The 17,964-nt window shown below is 37.0% G+C and overlaps 1 protein-coding gene across 6 annotated transcripts in view; it reads left to right on the top strand.

Moving 5' to 3' along the window:
• Positions 1 to 6: 6 nt before the first annotated feature.
• NFKB1 (nuclear factor kappa B subunit 1) overlaps positions 7 to 17,964 on the top strand; it is a 113,068-nt gene continuing 95,110 nt past the window's right edge. For all 6 annotated transcript variants that reach the window (XR_002142152.2, XM_034671447.1, XM_011221346.3 and 3 more), the window contains exon 1: positions 7 to 245. The gene's annotated coding sequence lies outside the window, so the exon portion shown is untranslated. The remainder of the gene's footprint in view (positions 246 to 17,964) is intronic.

The raw sequence follows: 17,964 nt of genomic DNA, 5'->3' as shown, positions 1-17,964 counted from the left end.
CCCGGCCACCGCGCGCCCTGCGCTTCCCTCCGCCCGCGCTGGGGACATGGCGCGGCGCTGACTGGCCCGGCTCAGCGAGACCGCGCGCCCGCCCGCCCGGACCCGACCCGACCCGACCCGACCCGCACCGGACCCGCTCCGGCTCCGGCCGGCCGCTGCTTCTTCCTTCGCCGGCCCGCAGGCCCGCGCCTCCCGGGAGGGGAGCCCACAGGCGCAGGGAGGCCGAGCGCGGACTCGCCGCCAGGGTAAGCCGAACTCGGGCAAGTGGGGGCCACGCCGGGGACGTGTGGCCCGAGTCCCGCCACCTACCCGCCCCGCACCCCCTCTAGCCCTGCTCGGACTTCCTCATTCCTGCGCTAACCGCTGGGCTGGTGCGGACGGAGGACCAGGTTGACAGTAGTTGAGAGGCACATGGGCTTGGACAGAGGGGCAAAAGGCACATCTGGACTTCGCGGGGGCCGCTTGGCCAGAGGGCCGTGGCTGCCCGGGCCGTCCTTTCTCCTCGCGTCCCAGCGCCAGGCGGGAATGGGGACCAGTGGGGGAACTCGCGCCAACTTAACTTTTTTTTTAATGTTCACCCCACCCCCACCCCCTCCTGGCGGGTGGCTTGAGGGTTGAGGTGCGCTTCGGAGAGGGAAAGGTGGTTGGTGCAGTGCTGAACCAGATTTCACCTAAGGGCGTTCCATGAAATGAAAGCAGAAGTGTATGTCTGTCCTCTTGACTGGGAAAGCCCTCCCCAGCTCCCAAATTGAGTAGAACAGCCTCATTCCTTCCTCTCCTACTTCAAAAAGAAGCCCCCACTTCTCTCTCTCTCTCTCTCTCTCTCTCTCTCACACACACACACACACTCTCTCTCTCTCTCTCACACAAGCCAGGACGTAATATAGTCACCAACTATAGAATCCGTATCTTCGTTTTCAAAAAACAAGGAGGGCCTGGTACTGATTCTACAGGGCCTGGCATTTGAGAAAAGAAATTACCTACTTAGAGCACTTTTTAGATACTGATTATGTAAAACACTTGGACAACAGCACCGTGTATCATGCATGACCTCTAAAACAAAAATAATGATATAAACAAAGCCTACCCTAAATACAAGTTTTCTTATGGTCTATAAAAATAGATACCGATGGAGATGTTTGCCCTGATCTACTGGTCTGTACTGAAACCCTAATGGGACTTGATGATACAGTACTTGATTATCAAGATTTAAGACCTTTTCGTGGACTTCGTTAAGTACAGTTTTTCAGCATTGCAGCTTATTAAATAACTGTATTTAACTTAAAGATTTTGTTATAAAGCCCATAATCTGAGAAAATGACCATAGTATTACTAAAACATTTAATAACTCCGGCATACAAATGTTCTATAGACTGGTGATCTTTGGTAAACGCTGAAGCTTGGCATCAAGATGTCTAGTGCCTATTTTTTCTAGCAAAACATTTCAAGAGAGTATTCCTGAGTAGTTTGAATTGCATAGTGTTTGTTAAAACTAAAACGGACTCTTGATGTAAATAAAGTTCTTAGCTGAAGTATGTCGTTTCCCTGATTTTAATATTGTGCTTTCTAGAGATGAATCCTTTTACTGTTTGATGCACTAAAGAAATGTAAATAATTCAAAGTAAAGTATTTTTTGAGCTTCTGAACTTGGGAAGACAGGAAATACAAAGATTTGTTTCCTGCAGCATTTTACATTTATCATGCAATTAAGTTGCTAAGAGGAGTTGAACCTATATCATACGTGGAAACATGAAATCTCCTGAAATTATTCGTCAATATTGATATTCCTGCAACTTCTCAATGCCTTCTGGAGCTTGTTTAGATAAAATATCTTCCTGGACCACAGCCTACTGGACAAATGTGAACACAAAGAAAGGCTCATTATGTGTAGATTTCATGCTGGCACAGAAATACTGCTTGCTGTGAATAGTACATCACTTCTAACCTGTTTGAAAGACCTTTTAAAGGAAATATTATAATCTAATTAGGTGTTGGTGGGTTTGACAATTAGGGCTTGAAAATCTATTATCTTTTTTTTCAGATTTCAATTTGATCTTACGTTCTGCAGCTGGCATTCAGATGGGCTGAGTAAACACCCTGTTTTTCAAACCCAGTTAGTAAATACTGGAGTATACATACAAAAATAGCTGTTCCCCTTTGTAAGCACTACTTTGATCTTTGCACTTCCTTCTTCTACCTCTTCAGCAGGCTCATCTGTGATGACTGCTGCCCTTGGTAAAAGCTTAGTCTGAAATAGCTAGAATGTTAGATGTAGTGATCATGTTCCTTGTACTTCTCTTGTCGTGTTCCTTGGAACAAACTGAAGCTAGTTTAAGAAACTAATATTTAGGCAGGTTTTTTACTACTGCTTTCAGACTTCCAGATAATTGATGAAGTAAGTTACTACCTTCACTTTCAGGGATTGCTCATTGTGGTAGATAGAAGGTCCAGATAAAGACTTGGCGGCTGCAGGAATCTTGGACTATCATTCAATCAGCAAGATTTTTTTTTTTTTAACCTAATTTATGAGAGGTATTCCCCTGTTTAGAAGAGGTGAAAGTTCTGGCTTCTGGGGGGAAGTGGTTACTTCATAACCTTCAATTAGTTTGAACTTGGGAGAAGTAAGAACAGTATTGACATTTTAAAATAATAAGTTAAAAAAATATGAGTTCCCATATGGATTTTTGATAAAGTAGTGAAAATATCTTTTTTTTTCTTCTTCAGAACTTCTTAGTAGATGTGGTCTTCGGAGCATGGAGATGATTGCAGTAGAAAGTGTATCTGGAAATGCAGCCTAGTTTAACCAATAGAGTAAATACTCAGATTATGCTCTTCCAGTCTACAGATTGAACAGGAATCACATTTAGCCAGAATGGATGCATAAGAATCAATGGCTATGCAAATGAGCAGGGTGATTGTTGGTTTTATTGGTTTTCTGTTTATACTATGAATCATCTAAGGTGGCAAGATTGTTACATATTGTAAGAACAGAAGAAGGAAGAGAAGGAAGAAAAGAATTTCAGTGTCATAGGATACTTTTAAATATTCTGCTCTTACATTTACATTTATGTCTGATTAGAGTTAATTGACAACTGCTTCTTGGTGACCAGTAAACCACATTGAAACAATTTGTGCTGCTTCCTGGGAATTAATTCTCATTTGCACTCTTGCACCTCCCACAAATACTGAACTCCCCTGTAGTGTTTTTAGAGGTGAGCAGGTAAGCCACCAGAAGCATATATACCCCTCTGAGTTGACCCTGTCACTCCTTAGGAGACCTTGAGGATTTTCAAGAACTGGAGGCATTCTAGTTCTGGGAAGGAATGTTTGGACTTGTGGTCCTACAAGTTAGTTTGGCTCCTTGACCTTTTTTTTTTTTTTTAAACAATAAAGATTAATATTTGAAACCACATAATTTGGTAAAGTTAGTAGAGTAACCTAACAGAGACTCTTATCTTTGTAATATTTCATTAATGAGTATCTAGTGCCTCACTGTTAGAAAAAAAATAGCATTGTTTTCATGATGACAAACTTGCTTTGTACCTTTGGTCTCTGCTATATTAGAGAAGGTGTTCCTGGGTGCAAATTAATGTGCTGTCTTTTGTATTGCGGGTGAGGTTGATAGACCTACCCTTGAAAATCAATTAATAGTTTAGAAAATAAGTTGTGAAATAATATTCTGTTACCTCACTGCAAATAATTTAAAGCCTAACCATTTTACATTAAAGTAGGATAAGATGTCATTTGTTAAAAATTACAGAAGTCTCAAGAGTAGGTTACGAATGAAAATATTTAATTAATCATAAAAATTATCATTGTATTTTAAATTTTAAAAAGAAATCAATCAGTTATTATTCTCTCCTTAATTTCCTGTAGTAACTAATAGACTTAATTATCAGTAGTACAGGTTTCATCTGCTTTAATTTGTTGCCTATTTTTGAAATTAAAATAATGAAGTGGAGGCTTAATTCCCCATTACAAATGGGCTTATTACTTTTTATTTATATTTCACCATTAGGCCAAAATCTTATAACCAGCTTTTATTCTGACCCATACTTTCAATAGGTATTAATGAATTTAAACTGTAGACTCAATTTCTTTTAATGGTAAGAAAAGATTCTTACTGATGGAGCTTTAAATAGTATAAAGATTCTATATGGCTCATTCTTTAAAAGCCTAATTATTTTTAAAAATAATAGAAAGGAGAGGGAAAGAGCTATCTGAAAAACCAAAACCCTATAGTTCCAACTAAAAAGAAATCATATCAAATTTATACTGACAAAGGCATATCTAACATTCAGCGTTGTGCTTGTTGGTACATAGTAGGTCATCAGTAACTACTTTTTTGAGTGAAGGAATGGCATAAGTTTTCTTTTGTTTTATTTGTTCAAAAATAGGGCAACTGTTTTCTGCAAGGAACAAAAATTACACTATTTTGCCTTGCCTTCTGGGAAGAAAGAAACCAAAAACTAGTTCTTGCTTCCTAGATATTATATTCATATCTAAAGAGAACATGAAGTTTACTAGAACAAGGAATTTATTAAAAAGTATCCAGTGCCTTTCAAAAGGAAAGCGTTTCATTCTGAAAGATGAGTTTATGAACTGGAAAAAAAATGGCTTTTGGTTTCCAGTTTTAGAGGCACTTATGAAGCAAGGTAATAAAGTAATTGAAATGATAAAAGGTGCTTGTGCAAGTAAAAAAATGTGACTTTTTGGCTACGCTACAATTTCTCTGAGCTCCACTGAAACTGTAATTTCAATATTAGTATCTCCAAAAAAGGAAACAATGCTCCAGGCATTGCTTTGTAATCCAAAGTTTGTCAAAGCCTATCTAAATTAATCAATTAAAAAGTAAAAACAAAATACGTTAAGCCATCCAGAATTAAATACTTATCACCTATAAAAAACTAGGGGAAAAGTTACTAGCTGTAAAACCTCAGAAACAATCAGGCAGGTAGTAAGGATACTGTATTTTCCACTTTCATAGTTTAATGATTTTGCAATATCCAGGACCTCATGTCAGGGTTTGTTGATTATTTTTCACTGGTAGCATTTTCAGAAAACTGTCCTTGAAACTCTAAATTTAACCATGTATTCTATGTGGACACAATTTATAAAATCTACCATCCAGACTAGAAAAGAACACAATGCCAGCACTCCTAGGCCTTGTGTCCTGACCCCTGGGAGAGTTCGAAGCATTTTATTAGAAATTGTTGATTTCAATCCACCATGCTTTGCTGCCCACTTAATTCTGGTTCTGACAGTGACCTCTCTCATGCATTCAGGTTTTAAAAATGAATTTTAAAAATTGTTTACAAATATTTCTATGTATAATCATTTTTATTGTTGCCAACAAACTGCGGAAGAAACTAAATGTTTACTTATATAACAAGTACACTGTAAAGCTGTCACAGCAGTGTTTGTTAGTTAAAATAATAAGATATAATCCAAGTACTTTGGTAGCTTCCCTGCGAGAAGTCTTGGAGAAGGATAAATTCTGTGTTCCATTACATAATCAGCTCAGTCTACAGCTTCCAGGCATGAAGAGAAGCATAAACAAAAACACAAAACTATAATGTTGTTCTTATCTTTACTGTATTAGTCAAAAATCTATGGACAATTCATACATTCCATACTGGAAAATAAAGCTATGAATTTTTCTTAGTTTTAAGGCTTTTGCTACATGAGTATTTGTTGGTGAGATTTTCTTTTTTCTAACTTGAACTAAAAAAATACAGAACATGCATAAAGTTAAGCACACCTCTATAGAAAGCATTTAACATTAAAAAAATTCAATTGCTATAATGAATTTTGTCAAAGTAACAGTCATTTAAAAAAATTGTTATTATTGTTTATCATGTGATTTGGACTGAACATACTATACTGTTTCAATGTCAGAGCATACCTTTCCCTTCCCATACCTTTTTATCTCCAGAAATCAATTCTAACAAAAATCAGGCATGAAAGAAGAAAAATTAAAAGTGATGACAGACTCCGCAATCAGTCTGTTTATTGGTTCTGTGCCCACTCCTGCTATTCATTCAAATAGTGAGAATAAATTACTTGATTGTCTTAAAAGAATTTTAGGAATGGAGAGAATGACTATTTTTTGAGTGTTTTAACATGAATTCTTCATGTTCTATTGATATTTGAAAAACTTCTTTGTCTGCTAGGTCTTAGGTATCGGTTTATTTTTTACGATTTAAGTATTTATTGACATTTGATCATTAAGACTTGGTTTATAAACTTCAGTGTTGTTTTTCTTTTAAACAGGGGCTAGGTATGGTGGTGAGGTCAAAGGAAAAGAATCCCTTACAATTTATAGCATTTTGTATAATGCTCTCTGCATAATACAAGCATCTTTATGATTTATAAAGTTAAAATAAAGATGATATAGAAGGATGGAAGGAGTACGAATGGCTGTTTATACAGAAGAAATTCAAAGTAGGAGGAAACATGAAGAAGGTAAAGAATAAAAATTAAATTAAACTTGATATTTTTAGTTTTGTTGGGTGTTCAGGAAAGTACTTAAGGGAATACACAAAACCATTAGTTTATAAAAATTAAAATTGAATATAAAATCTAGGCAGTAGAAAAGATTATTTATTTTTTTAATAGAAGGAGTGGGGGGCAGAGGGGCAAAGGGAGAGGGAAAGAGAATGTGAAGCAGGCTCCATGCCCAGCACAGAGCCCGTCATGGGGCTACACCTCACGACCCTGAAATCATAACCTGAGCCAAAATCAAAAGTCAGATGCTTAACCAACTGAGCCACCCAGGTGACCAGAAAAGATTATTTTATAAAATGTATTCACACTGCTAATTTCAAGCCAGCCAGGAAGACTCGGAAAATACTTTTTGTTGGGATTGATTAAAATGAATCAAAAACATAGCTAATCCCATACCATATTCATATAATTCATTCATTTATTATGTACTTAACGTATAGTAAGGTATGTAAGTGTGTGTGTGTGTGTGTGTGTGTGTGTGTGTTTTAAACCTATGAGCCTTAAAATTTTGGTCAAAATCAAGGATAATGAAAGCATAGGTAAGGACTTAGTGGGAGTATTCTCTATAAAATTAGACCTTGAACTTTATTACTAATGTGAATATGAACAAGAAAAATAATCTAGAAAGTGAATCAGAATTCCAGAGAAAAGGATAAATTCTGTGTATCATGGCTGAGAAGGAAAGTGTCATGAGGAAAAGTGAGAGAGAGATTGAAAAGAACATTTTTATAGGTATTTCACTGTGGATTATACTGTTTTTGATTAATTGAAAGCAATGGTTATTTCCCCCTCATTCTGAAAACATTATAGAAGTCAGTTGTGATTAAGCAAACCTTAGTACACCGTACACCTGGAAAATTAAAATCAAAAGCATGGTATTTGACAATTAAATGTATTTGCTTGCTCTCATGCCATAACATTGCATTCATTTGATAAAATAGCTTTATGGCTTCTTTTCATGTCGCGTTACCCGATTTCCCATTTTAGGCATTTAACTAAATTTAACAAGCACACCTTAGAACTTTTAGTATTTCCTGACTATTTTATTTTATTTTAAGATTTTATTTATTTATTTGAGAGGCAGAGAGCACAAGCAGGGGGAGAGGAAGAGGAAGCAGACTCCCCACTGAGCAGGGAGCCCAATGCGGGGCCTGATGCAGGCTCGATCCCAGGCCCCTGGGATCATGACCTGAGCCGAAGGCAGATACTTAACTGACTGATCCACCCAGGCACCCCTGACTATTTTAAAACATTACCTTCGCAGTCATTTACCCTCAAGTTCTTTTTTATGATGGTCAGGGAAGTATCCCATTTCTCTTAGAAAGTGTACTGTAACAGCCAAATAGGAATTAGTCCAAGTTGTTTACAAAGGTAGATCAATCCTGTGTTGAAATAGATGGATGATTCGGGGGCAGTTGTGCTGTATTTACTAAATATTTGTTAAACTGAAGGGATCCAGTCATTCAAGGCAAGCCACAAAAAATAGTAATTTTATTGCCGAGCTGCTTAAGTATCTTCACACCGATATCCCCATCAGTATGCCAGTATCAGATTTATGATTATCCTCATTCACCAAATTGCAATCCTTCCCCCACCCCTCATGCACATTAAGAAATGCAGTTGTTAGCCCACTATGATCCGTTTGGTAGGTTCCCCATGCCAGAAATCTAGGAGCCCATTCTTCATACATACTCACTTATCTCTTCCAATTTCCAAGTTCTGTCAATTCAGCCTCCTCCTCGTCTCCAGAATCCATCCCTTCCTCATTGAATTTCTAGCTTTCATTTTGCATTGTCTCCTGATTCATTATCTCCTTCTATTCCACCTTTCATTCCAGCATAAAGGTCAGCTTTCTAAAGTGCAAGTCTGATCAAGTCACAACCTTTATATTTCTGAAATGAATCTCTGTTGTCTTCACAAGCTGATTCCTGTACAGCTCGCCTCCCACCCTTGCTCCTCACCCATCCCCTATTTCTCAAGTCATCCACATCAATTTTTGGTTCCTTATCCTCTGTGTTTTCTCACTTTGAATGCCTCTGCATATGCGCTCCCTGTGTGAAGAGTGTCCTTTCCTTCCTAGCCAACTACTCAACCTTCAGGGGTGGTTCGGGTATCATCATTTCTCTCTCTCTCTCCTCTATCCATTCTCCCTGACCTCTCCGTGAAGTTATGTGCTTGCATTCCGTGTTCTCTTGACTTCTTATGTTTTCTAGACAGAAAATATCTTGAGGGTGGGGATTTTATCTTACTTTCTCTTTGCATAGCACCTGGTAAGTTTGCTAAATGAGTAAGTAAATAACTAGACAGAATGTCAGCAGATATTGACTAGGTAGCTATTGATTAAGGTGTGTGGCTCCGGGCAAATTAACTTCTCTGGGTTTCATTTTCTCGATGTATAAAAATGAGAAGGTTAGACTAAATGACCATTTATGTCTAAAATTATTTGTTTGGTTGATGTGATAGTATTATTTGGAAGACTTCAGATTTTCTTGCTGTATTGAGCAAGATCACCATAATGGAAATGCATGTGAGAAGGTACAAAGACAATTCTTGACTGTCATTATGATAATATGAGGAACTGTTCATTTTTGGATTATGAGTTATCATTTATGGTCTTAGTCTAGTTTCTTTCTGACATCAGGTGTTTCTGGGGTTGCATCTTTTTGTTATTAATTAATCTCTACCATAAACTTAAATTCATATTTCTCCAAAGATATTGAAGACATGCTTGATACAGAAATTGCATATAAAATATTTTAACTCTAAATGGGCTCAAGTTCTCATTAATTATAACTATAGTTGGATGAGGAAAAAAGGGAAGTGGTAGTAATTAAACTCAGTCCTCATGTGTCAGAACAAGAGCATAATGTCTAAAATCGACAAATTAAGAAAAAAGATATAAACATAGTGTTTGCAGATATGAAGAGATCCCCCAGGAAAACTAAAAAGAGAAAATGAAGAGTGTTTAAAAGTCAGTCACTCTGAAAAGCGGGATTGGAGATGAGGAGAGGTGGGGCAGGGGAATCTTTACTTTTTTATAGAAGCCCTTCTACCTTTGCATAGTAGGATATGTTTTTTAACTATTAATTCATTTGAATATACACTGGATCCTTTCCATGTGCCAGGTTCTAGGAACTGGGAATACTGAACAAGACAGAAATCCATAATTTCATGGAGCTTAGATCATGTAATGTTTTCAGTTTTAAAAATTTTCTCTTTTCATTAGCCTTTTTAAAATTGAAGAATCACATAACTGAAAGATTGTATTAATCATGAGAGTACAGCTTTAATGATTTACCTCAAAGTGAATACACTTAGGTGGGGCTCTAGAAAGAACATTACCAGCATCCCGAAAGTCCTGTTTCTGCCCCTTTATAGTCAGGACCCCTACCCTTCACTCTCATTTAAAAGGTTTCACTAATGACTTTTGGATTATACGCATGTTGATTCCAGGAGTCCACATATAAATTCATCCACATACAATTGAGAATTGACTGAATGAATTCACTACTCCAAGGTGCTAATAATGAGCCTCACACAAATAGGAACTGTGCTGTGGTTAAAAGCCCTAAGGTCAGTTCATTTGAGACTTTAATCACTAAACAAAATACGTTTGTAAAAATAGAAAACAAATCACATTTTCATATTAGTTTGTCATTTATGAGTTTGAGTAAATATTTAGTTTATTGCCTAGCATTCAGTGTCACTGACAAAGAGACATGGGAGAAAGAAGTATTCACATCAGACCTTATCAGACACGGAAGAGAATGTAGTTCACTTTTTTCTACCTTTATACATTGACATCTGCATAAATTGAAGGATTTATCCATGTGAGTGGTCAGTGTGGAAATGCCTTCATAACTAGATTTAAGGACGGAAGGTTCCCTGTATGAGGCCTGATTTTGATGCTTGCAAATCATCATTTGTGTGTTTGTGTAATTGGAAGATCACGGTTTTTCTTATTTCTTCAAGGAAACCCTTTTCTCCCTCCAGAGCAATTGTCACTATATCCATAGAACCAATAAGTATTGCTGGTTCATATAATTAATCCTTTTCATTTAATACATAAAGGATATACTTTTATAGATATGTGAGGATAAATAAAAATGAAAATCCAAACTGAAGTTGTCATACTCAAATATAAGAGAACTTGTTTTCTCTATATCTGATCAAAGTAATATTAATCTCTAATTCATAATTCTTGAGGTCTACTTCCTCTTCAGTCTCCTCCAAAATGGTGCTCAAGACAAAGCCCAGACATGAAATTAAAATTTGGTTGTACTCCATTTTTTTTTAATTAAGTCTTAATTATTTTTAGAGCAGTTTAAGGTTCACAACAAAATTGAGAGTAAGGTACAAAGATTTCCCATATATGCCTTGTTTCCCCATTATCAGCATCTCCCATCAGAGTGGTACATTTGTTACAGTTGTTGGACCTACATTGACACATTGTAAGCACCCAAAGTCCATAGTTTGTGTATGGTTCATTCTTGGTGTTGTGCGTTCTTTGGGTTTGGACAAATATACAATGACATGTATCCATCATTATGGTATCATACAAGAGTATTTTCACTGCCCTAAAAAGTCCTCTGTGTTCCACCCATTCATCCTTCATCCCCTACCCCCACTATCATACTCTATTTTTAGAGAAGAAATCTATAGTAAATCAAATCCCTTTCTGATACCACCTGAATGAAAGACCTCAAACTTTGAGTGAATGTATTGAATTAGTTTTCATGTGGAAATGGAAGGCAACAATATCTCATGAGTGACTTCAGTTATAACGTGTAAGGTTTTATCTAATTTACTGTAATCTTTAGAGAACTTCTCTAGCTATACAAATTTAGATTCACCATATTTCATCTGACTATACTATTAACAAAAATAAATTTTACTTAGAATGGCATCTGCCATTTAATATATATGACCCTTGATTATAATATGATTAGAAAATGTCCAGAACATCTTTTTGACCCTATAAATTTCAGTCATTTGTGATTAAGAAAACAGGCATAGGCAAAGATTGATACTTACGGAACATATTAGAATGCATTCTGCTCTTTCTAAGAAAATCCCTGTCCTCCATGGGTGCAGTGGACATGATACAGCAAGAATTTATGTGCTTATTTCACACAGGAAAAGAAGTTATATTTACTCTGTTTTATTGATTCTAAGAGGTACTTCTCCCCCCTCCCAGTTTAACATCTTGACTTAATTATATGTATTTGAAGATTCTCTAGGTATCTTTCTGTTATTGGTTTCTAATTTAATTTTATTGTGTTTAGATAACCTATCTGTATGCTTTCACTTCTTTGAAATTTATTGAGACTTGTTTTATGGCCCAACATACGGTCTGTCTTGGTGAATGTTCCATGTGCACTTGAAAAGAATGTGTCTTCCACAGTCATTGGAGTGTTCAATACATGCACTTAGTTTTATTAATGACGTTGTTCCTACGTTTTCTATATCTTTACTGATGGTCTATTGATTTGCTTTCATCAGTTACTGAGAGAGGAGGGCTAAAAATGTTAACTGTAATTGTAGATATTTGTTTCTTTAGTTTTGCCACTTTTGCTTCTTGTATTTTGAAGCTCTGTTAATATGCACATACACATTAAAATCGTTATTTCTCTGTGATGAATTGGCTCTCTTATTTATTATTAAGAAATGTTTCTCTTTGCCTCTGGTAATATTTCTTCTCTTGAAGTCTATTGTATCTGATATGTTAGTAAAATCTGCTTTTTTATATTTAGTACTTCCATGGTATAACTATCCTGACTTCCCATCCTGATACTTTTAAACTATATGAATCTTTAATATTAAAGTGCAATTTCTATGAAAAGCATATACTTGGATCTCGCTTTTTTTGTCCAGTCTGACCATCTCTACTTTCTTTTGGTCTGTTTAGTCCATTTCCATTGAATATAATTATTGATATGGTTGGGCTCAAGGTACCATCTTGGTAATTATTATCTACTTGTGCCATCTGTTCTCTATTGGTTTTTTCCTCCTTTCCTGCCATCTTTTGAATAAATTTATTTTTTAAATTCCATTTCATCTCCTTCATTGGCTATATTTTAAACTGTTTACTGAGGGACTACCAAAGGCATCCTTGACTCTACCACAGATTGATACTCTAACATTTCATATATAATATAAGAACTTGAGAGTGGTATACTTCCACTTGTCCTTTTCCCTTCCTCTGTGCTATTTTTGTTACAAATGTTACTTCTGCTTATGTTATAAACCCCAAAATATATTGTGTTTTTTTAATAACACACAAGAAAAAAGTCTTATATTTACCCACGTTCTCATCATCTTTGGCATTTTTCATTCTTTCATGTAGATCCAGATTTCTATCTGGCATCATTTCTCTTCAGCATGAAGAACTTTCCTTAACAGGCTGTAGGCCTGCTGAGGATGAATTCTCTCAGCTGTTGTTTATTTGAAAAATATCAATTTCACCTCAATTTTTAAAGGTTATTTTTGCTGAGTATAGAACTGTACACTAATCTTTTTTTTTTCCTTTCAGTATTTTCATCATTGTTTCTGATAAGTCAGCCGTCATACTTATCATTATCCCCCCTTGTCCCTGGATGTTTTTAGGATTGTTTTCTTTAGCATTAATTTTTATCAGTTTGGTTGTGATGTGACTAAGCATGGTTTTGTCTTTATCCAACATGGGGATCTTTGAGATTCTTGGATCTATGGGTTGATTATTTTTTTAAACCAAATTTGGAAAAATCTTGGCCATTATTTCTTCAAATATTTTTTCTTCTCTCTCTTTCTAGGGCTCTAAATGACGCATATGTAAGACCGCCTGATATCGTCTTATAGGTCACTAAAGGTGTCTTAATTTCTTTCTGCCTTTTTTCTCTGTGCTTCAGTTTAGATAGATTTTATTAACTAATATTTAAGTTTATCGATCCTTTCTTCTCGTGTTTAATATGTTGATCAGGTCACCTAATAAAATCCTATTTTGATTTAGAACTTTCCATTAGTTCTTTTTCTTTTTTATTTCCATTTCTCTTGCAAGATTCCCTATCCATTTATTATGTTTGTCTTCTCCTTTATATTCTTAGACATATTGTTATTAACAGTTTGAAAGTCATTGGTTGCTAAATCCATAATTTGTGTCATTATTTTCTCTTGAGTCATATTTTCCTACTTTGCATGTTTTGTCCTTTTCGTTGTACATTGTGGGTACTACATTGTGGAGAGTATATATTTTTGTCTTCCTTTAAAGAGTGTTAAATTTTGTTGTAATAGGCAATAAATTTACTGGTGAATCACCTGGTTTTATAAAGTTGAGCTTAGAGTAGCCTTTATTCTAGGGTATTTCCCTTATTCCAGTAGCATGGTCTTTCTGGGGTCAGCTGAACGCTCAGATTGTTCAGTGATGTCTCTTCACTCTGGGTGATTGGAACTTCAGTGTTTCTCATAGGGTCCCAAAACTTCTGGAATCTCCATTCAGCTCTTAGATCCCCAGCAGCCATTTTTCTAGTAGGCTTTACAGAATCTTTTTCTGCACTAGTACAGCTTAGTATGTATTCATTAACCAGAGGTGACCCTTATGCAGATTTCTGAGCCTTTTTGTCTGTGTAAATTCCTCATTTCTGATATCCTGCCCAGTGAGATTTCTATTCTCTGTTTGGACTCTACTTCCTTGTGTCATGGTTTGGAACATACTCTCAGTCAAAAAGTGAATTTAGAGCTCACCTCAAGTGTTTCCATGTCCAGTGTCTTCCATTATTGCTTCACATATCTTGTATAGTTTTACAGTTGAGTTGGGCAAGTTCAATAATCATTACTCTGTCATGACTGAAAGCAGGAGTCCACATTTTGACAAATCTGAAATTGCAGTGTTTCCTACTATTAATATAATATCAATTTTTAAAAAGTACTTAGTATTTACTAATTTGATGATACAGAGAAGCGAAGCTCTTGTATCTACTTTTTAGGCATTTATATCCACTTAAGAAGATGGTAAATATATAAAGTTAAATTGTAGTAGGCCAGTATGTTGTCAAGTGTAAAGTCACCAGTGCACCTGAGTGGTATAGCCTTTGCGTGGACTGCATAGCTGTACATTACAGAGGAAATACAGGGTTTCCGGGCAGAGGTCAGATTTGAGTAGAGGCTTGAGGTGATATGTAAGTAAGAAAGATGGCATTTCAGGATGCAAGGCTACCGTGAACAAAACACAAGGTGGAAATGAGCAAGGCATTTTTGAATGATCAGTCTGTCTATGATAAATGGTTTTGGTTAGGACACAGTAATAGATGATGTTTATAATATGATTTAATNGGGTATTTCCCTTATTCCAGTAGCATGGTCTTTCTGGGGTCAGCTGAACGCTCAGATTGTTCAGTGATGTCTCTTCACTCTGGGTGATTGGAACTTCAGTGTTTCTCATAGGGTCCCAAAACTTCTGGAATCTCCATTCAGCTCTTAGATCCCCAGCAGCCATTTTTCTAGTAGGCTTTACAGAATCTTTTTCTGCACTAGTACAGCTTAGTATGTATTCATTAACCAGAGGTGACCCTTATGCAGATTTCTGAGCCTTTTTGTCTGTGTAAATTCCTCATTTCTGATATCCTGCCCAGTGAGATTTCTATTCTCTGTTTGGACTCTACTTCCTTGTGTCATGGTTTGGAACATACTCTCAGTCAAAAAGTGAATTTAGAGCTCACCTCAAGTGTTTCCATGTCCAGTGTCTTCCATTATTGCTTCACATATCTTGTATAGTTTTACAGTTGAGTTGGGCAAGTTCAATAATCATTACTCTGTCATGACTGAAAGCAGGAGTCCACATTTTGACAAATCTGAAATTGCAGTGTTTCCTACTATTAATATAATATCAATTTTTAAAAAGTACTTAGTATTTACTAATTTGGTGATACAGAGAAGCGAAGCTCTTGTATCTACTTTTTAGGCATTTATATCCACTTAAGAAGATGGTAAATATATAAAGTTAAATTGTAGTAGGCCAGTATGTTGTCAAGTGTAAAGTCACCAGTGCACCTGAGTGGTATAGCCTTTGCATGGACTGCATAGCTGTACATTACAGAGGAAATACAGGGTTTCCGGGCAGAGGTCAGATTTGAGTAGAGGCTTGAGGTGATATGTAAGTAAGAAAGATGGCATTTCAGGATGCAAGGCTACCGTGAACAAAACACAAGGTGGAAATGAGCAAGGCATTTTTGAATGATCAGTCTGTCTATGATAAATGGTTTTGGTTAGGACACAGTAATAGATGATGTTTATAATATGATTTAATGTAATAATATAATAAGCTGAGTGGTTGAAGGCTTTTGACCTTATAAAGGAGAATAGTAGGGAGGCTACTACTGACATTCAGAATCAAGGCAGTGAAAGTTCAACTAGGGTACAACAGTGGGAATGGAAAGGGGGAGGCAGATACAAGAAATAATACAAGGAAGAAATCAGCAGAAATCGGTTATTGACTGAATATGTGTGAGATAAGGAGAGGGAAAAGAGAAAAAGGTGACTGAATTTTTGACCCTGAGTACCTGAGACAATGATATATTGGCAGAAATTGGGCAGTCAAGAACAGAGCCATTGCTGCAGGAATGATTAATTTGATTTTAGATATTAGAGAGTTGAAGATACTAAAAGCTTTATAATTTTTTTTAATGGTATCAGTGCTTAAAGCTAATAACAATGTATTAATACTTACATTTTGAAGTCTTTACAGTACTAATTTTATTCTGTTTACATTATAGTATTTTTTGGCTAATGTACTTGTTTTCCTTTGTTTTATTAGGAATGAATAAGCAAATACAGTAAAAATGAGTACAGGGGCGCCTGGGTGGCACAGCGGTTAAGCGTCTGCCTTCGGCTCAGGGCGTGATCCCGGCATTATGAGATCGAGCCCCACATCAGGCTCCTCCGCTATGAGCCTGCTTCTTCCTCTCCCACTCTCCCTGCTTGTGTTCCCTCTCTCACTNGACAGAGATAGAGACAGCCAGCGAGAGAGGGAACACAAGCAGGGGGAGTGGGAGAGGAAGAAGCAGGCTCATAGCAGAGGAGCCTGATGTGGGGCTCGATCCCATAACGCCAGGATCACGCCCTGAGCCGAAGGCAGACGCTTAACCGCTGTGCCACCCAGGCGCCCCAGGGATTGGGTTCTGAATAGGACCCTAACAAAGAAAATGTAACTGAGTTACCAAGATAACTAACCCACGCCCCATACACCCTCCATTTCCTATGACACCTACCATGTTGCATTGCTTTTGCCTGTTTGTCTTCCTACTTACTAAACTGTTGCATTAGTTAGCTTTTGCTTTGTAAAAAATTACCACAAAGCTAATTAAAACAAAAACATTTATTATTTTTCTCACTTTGATGGACTCTCTAGGTCATCTGGTCTGGGCTGGCTCTGCTGATCTCTGAAGTCTTTTGGTCGCTCATCTGATGCTGTTTGGTTTGGGGGGGCGTCCAGTAGGACCTCTTTGCTCCACATGATCTCTCATTCTCCAGTGGGCTAGCTCAGGCTTGTTCACATGGCAGCAGTATTCCAAGAGAGCAAGAATGGCTGTTGCAAGGCCTCTTGAAGTTGGCGTTTAAAACTCACATTTCTATCTCATGCTATTGGTCAGAGTAAGTTACAGGCCTGCCAAGAGTCAAGGGATGGAGGAGAAATACATTTTACCTTTTGTTGGGTGGAGTTGCAAAGAATGTTTGGTCATTGCATTCAATCTACCACAACTGTGGGCCCTGGGAATACACTCTCATATCCTTTGCTGTCTTTGGTAACTGACACATAGGAAGTCTAAATATTTTTTTAATGAATGACCCAATTAATGAAGGGAGGAATGCATTCAGGGACTATTTCAATATACCTTAAAGATATACACACTTTTATTGCACCATTAGTGAGTATGGTGTTTTCTATGGACATATTTTAGAAAGAGAGTCTCTTGATTCTCCTTCTATCCTTTGTAATTGAACAAAGAAGATACTTAAAACAAAACAAAATAAAAAGCAACTATTGCTGGAGCTACTGTTGTTTGGTATTTTCACCTTCATATTTGGCTGTCCCAAGAAGAACTCGCTTGAGTGCATTGTCACAGTCCTGTTCGGCTTTTCAGGCTATGCGCTGGGTAGACTAGCTCCAACCTGAACATGCAGGAGACCTGGAGCAAAGATACTGGATTAAAATGAATAAAATTGTAAGTCAAGGAAAAAATCACATCTGCCACTTGGGTAAATGAACAGACCATGGTCTGTGGAGTCACATTAGCTGGCATTACTCTGTCAACCTCAGCAAAGGACTTACTCTGTCAACCTCAGTTTTCTCCTCCGGGACCATATTTCTCAGGAACACTGTGAAAATTAAATGAAATAAGTGAAGCACTATCTAACATTCCTGATTCATGGGAAGTAGTCAGTGAACTTTAGTTCTTTGTACATGTGAACCAAACTACTGTCACA

Source organism: Ailuropoda melanoleuca, chromosome 11 (genome assembly GCF_002007445.2).
Source record: "Ailuropoda melanoleuca isolate Jingjing chromosome 11, ASM200744v2, whole genome shotgun sequence".
NCBI classification, from domain to species: domain Eukaryota; kingdom Metazoa; phylum Chordata; class Mammalia; order Carnivora; family Ursidae; genus Ailuropoda; species Ailuropoda melanoleuca.
This window is presented reverse-complemented; position numbering and strand designations above follow the sequence as displayed.